This window comes from Mus caroli, unplaced genomic scaffold, assembly GCF_978045245.1.
Source record: "Mus caroli unplaced genomic scaffold, Mus_caroli_1 scaffold_15, whole genome shotgun sequence".
NCBI classification, from domain to species: Eukaryota; Metazoa; Chordata; class Mammalia; order Rodentia; family Muridae; genus Mus; species Mus caroli.
In genome coordinates, this window is record NW_028227270.1 from 111,471,356 (window position 1) to 111,475,822 (window position 4,467).

A 4,467-nucleotide genomic window follows, 5' to 3' on the forward strand; every position below is an offset into this window, starting at 1 on the left:
GCAAAAGTCTTGACTATCTGTTTTTCCAAACAAGAGAGTCAAATGTTCAGATAGCCATAGGAAAGCATCTGTGGGTTCGCCGTTATAACCGTTAGGGAAAGTCAGTGAGAAACACGACTGAGCACCGAGAAGGTCAGATCAAACAACAGCCAAGAAGGGGCAAGCACAGAAAGCCAAGTAAATCCTTCCCTTGTAGTTCTTCCCTCGGGTGGTTGGGTATAATGCTTACCTGACATGCAACACACATGGGGATAGACAGTCAACACCCAGGTGGCCAGGAGAAACCTCCTCATGCCTGGCTGCTTATCCTGTTTAATACTTATCCTTCCTCCCTTGAGAAACATAACTAACTCTATTGTAAAAACTATCTCCTTCATTTTTAGTTTTTTTCTAAAGATAGCAGTCATCTTGTTTGTAAGAGTGATAATATGTTTATTCTATTCCTGGGGTTCAATACATAAAAAGAAAAATGTTTATAACCAGAAAATGTAATTATTTTTAACTAGGTTACTTTGTTCACTAGATTTAGATTTTTCTCTAGATCTGTCTGTGATAATATCACTAATACAGTGATCTGAAGTTAGGGTCTATTTCTATCAAGGTAAAAACCATTGCTCAGCCAGGCAGTGGTGATGCACACCTTTAATTCCAGCCCTTGGGAGGCAGAGGCAGGTGGATTTCTGAGTTTGAGGCCAGGCTGGTCTACAGAGTGAGTTTCAGGACAGCCAGGGCTACACAGAAAAACCCTGTCTCAAATAAACAGAAAACCAAACCAAACCGTTGTTTACAGTGGGGTGGGTGTGATGTTTGTTTGTTGACTACATGGGGAATTAACTAAAACCCAAATTGGAGAGCACATAGCTGTGAGGGATTTTTGCTTAATTTGAAGTTGGAAGATGCTAGGTTTTGAGGTCAGAAGACACACTTCAATCCAGATCTTTTGATAAGGGAAGACATAACCTCTAATTAGGGTTGCACCTTCTGCCTATATAGGGACATAGAAGGAGGAGTCTTTTGCTCTTTGCCTACACCAGCAAGTCCATTCCTTCATTAGCATTAGAGCCAGCTTTTTTTTTTTTTTAATATACCAATGTTTTCTTTTAAAATGTTAATTTTTGCCGTTAATTAAGTATATGTCTGCAAGTCTATTGTAAGGTATGCACATGTGAATGAAGATATCTGCATAGGAGTCAGAGGTGTTGGGTACTTGTAGCTGAAACTACAGGTACTTGTGAAACACCCAATAGTGGTTCTGGGAATTGAACTCAGGTCTTTTGCAAGTGCAGCATACATTCTTAACTCCTGAGCCATCTAGAGCCAGCTTCTTTAGGATTCTAGCATATACCAAAGACCAAGTGAGAAATCCAGCCTCGTAGACTGAACAATTACTGAGGTCTTGTACCTTCTGTACATAGGCAGCCATTATTGGATTATCTGGAATACAGCGTGTAAATCATTCTAATGAATCCTGTGTGTGTGTGTGTGTGTGTGTGTGTGTGTGTGTGTGTGAGAGAGAGAGAGAGAGAGAGAGAGAGAGAGAGAGAGAGAGAGAGAGAGAGAAGAGAGTCATTCTTTAAGCTCTGTTACTTTAGAGGACCCTGACGAAGGCAGGTGGGAACATTACTCACATGGTCTTAGCAACTGCACACATCTTGTCTATTCCACATAAGGATGGAGGATTCGAGGTAAGTGACCTCAACACTGCACGGAAGCTATTTAGGGGGAAACAGATTTGCAATCAGCCTTCGAAGGTCAGAGATGACAGAAAAAAGTCTTGGATTCTTCCTGGGAATTCCAGTGCAAAAATTGCTGAATTTAAATGTTGCAGCAGAACAGGGGTGATGGCATAAAAGACATCCTGGAGTTTCAATTTTTTTTTTTTTTTTAATTTTCAAGAAAATTGTCTAAGCTTGGTATAAAAGCTTGGCACATGAATTTGATCCCAACACCTGGGAGGCAGAAGTAGATGGATTTTTGAGAGGGATGCTAGCCTGGTCTACAGTGAGTTCCAGGACAGTCAGAGCTATATAGTAAGGCAAAAAAAGAAAGAAAAGAAACATAACTAATAAAATTACCGGTAGCAAGGAGTCTAAGAAGCAATGAAATAGAAGGCTGATTTTGTTTTCCCTTCACTAGGCAAATAATGAGAAGTCAGTGAGGGGTAAACTGACCTTTTCCAGGTTTTTTTGATGACTGAACCTTTTAGCACAATTCTCATAGTAAAGATTATGACTTTTGGTCATTATTGATAAGTATATTCACAATAACATTTGACCAAGCAAATGTATTCCTTGATCCACACCAACGAACGATAAATTGTTTGACTTTTGCCACTGTTTTATGCGTAGAAGATAGACTTAATGCTTGGTGCTGGGGCTCAGCGCTGGCTTAGGTAAAAATACAGCAGGAAGTATTTGATTATCCTCATCAGCTCCACAAAGAGTCCTTGTGGAATCTGTGAACCCAGTGAAAACCAAGGAAGCTCTTTGTTATCCATATGTTATCTATATCCATCCTCACTCACCATATGCCACCTGTAGAGAGAACCCTGGACAGGTGAGCCTGTGTTACCCATGGGAGAGTGGTGTCACCAGGGGAAGGTTTTAAGAGAAAACTGACACTTTCCATAGATATTGAAAATTTTTAAGAGCTGGAGAGAAAGAAGCAATTAAAATGAAGAGCTTGAATTTTAGTTTAGTGCAATTAAAGGAAATTAGTATTCAAGTTTCTGTTAAACATGACAATTTTAACCATGGGCTAGTAATGAACCCAACTTTTCTTTCTTTTTCTTTCTTTTTTTTTTTTTTTTTAGATATTGAAATTTTTTAATGTGTATGGGTTATTTGCCTGGATCTGTATGTATACCACATAATGCGTGCCAGGTACCCACAGAGGTCATAAGAAGGTGTAAGATCCCCTGGAACTAGAGTTATAGTTGTGAGCCACCATGAGTGCTGGAATGGAACCCTGGACTCACGCAAGAGCATCTTAGTTACTGAGTCATTTTTCAACCCCATTCCCTGCTTCGAACATTACTTTTTATATCCCTCAGAGTCGATATATCTTTTCACACACATCCTCAAAATAAGACCATCAAGGGAACAGGAAGTCCTCTACCATGCTTCTGAACTATGCAGTGATGTCTTCTCCACAGGCCTCCCTGTCCAGTAGCTCCTGCACGTCCCAGCTCATATAGTAGTAGAGTTTCACTTCCCTGGTATCTGGGTTTAGCATAAGGTATTTTCTCACCAACAGAAAGTAGCCAATTTCATGATCTACCCAGACCGCATCTGGCTGGCACTTGTGGTATTTTCCGGTCATTAAGATTATTTCCTTTATGGAAATTGTTGGAGTTCGTCAAAAGACCCTCACTCACAAAGACCACAGAGATTGCCATCGCTGCAAACCACATGAGGATTTTTATTGATCCAACATGTTGGGGACTCCCCCCTCAGCATGTAGGTCAGAGGAGAGACCCAGAACAAAGAACACACTTATACCTTTGTAAGGGGCAGATTTGAGCAACAGGGTTCTCATTGGTGTAGCAAGTAACCTTTCACGCATTGGTTGGTTTGTATAGTGACTACCTCTGGCCTAGTGACTCACTTTGCCCCCATAGTGGGTTATTAATGTCACAGGGAACTCTAGCAAGGTCAGGGCGATCTGCAGTCTTTCTCAGAATTTAGTGTGGGGCGGGGTACTGGGATTTTTCTGGGATCTGCTATCTTGTTATGAAGATTTCTCTGAAAACAGCTAATATTATTTTAGCAGTTGCAGGCTTAGTCATTTTGGCTGCTAAAACTGTTTTTACATTTGTTTAGCCAGCTTCCTTATCTGGCTCTGTACTTTGCCTGCTAGTACAGTTTGGAAAGTCCTTCTTGAAGGGGGAAGGTACTGGGTGGTCTTGAATTTATTTTGGATATTAAAAAGTCTGTTGAAGTTGGAACTGTATTAATTCAGTAATAGAGAAACTGGACATTTAGATAGAAAGCAGCTCATTTCCCTCCCCCCCCCCCATTCCCTTCAAGGGTGCCACACAAGCACTTAAGCTTAATTAGATGTTAGGTAGATCACAGTGAAGAGGGCACTGACCCTTTTGGGTTTCATTTCCTGTCCACTATGGTTTCCTTTTTCATTTACAATGAAGACCATGTATATACAGGACGCAAACCCAGTTATGTACAGTAGGACATACAAGTATGTGAAAGATTTCAGAATGGCAATGAAAACACTAGAGGGCTGATGATGGTTGCACATGCCTTTAATCTCGTACTTCTGAGGCAGAGGTAGGCAGATAACTGAGGGTGAGGTTCACCTCTACAAAGCAAGTTCCGGGTCAGGCAGGCTTACTTAACACACACACCTCCTTTGAAAAACAGCAACCACCACTCAAGCTCCATTATGGTGGCTTGTTTCACAGCAAGTCCTGTGTACCAGGATTGGGCACTTCCACAGGAAAGCTGTTTC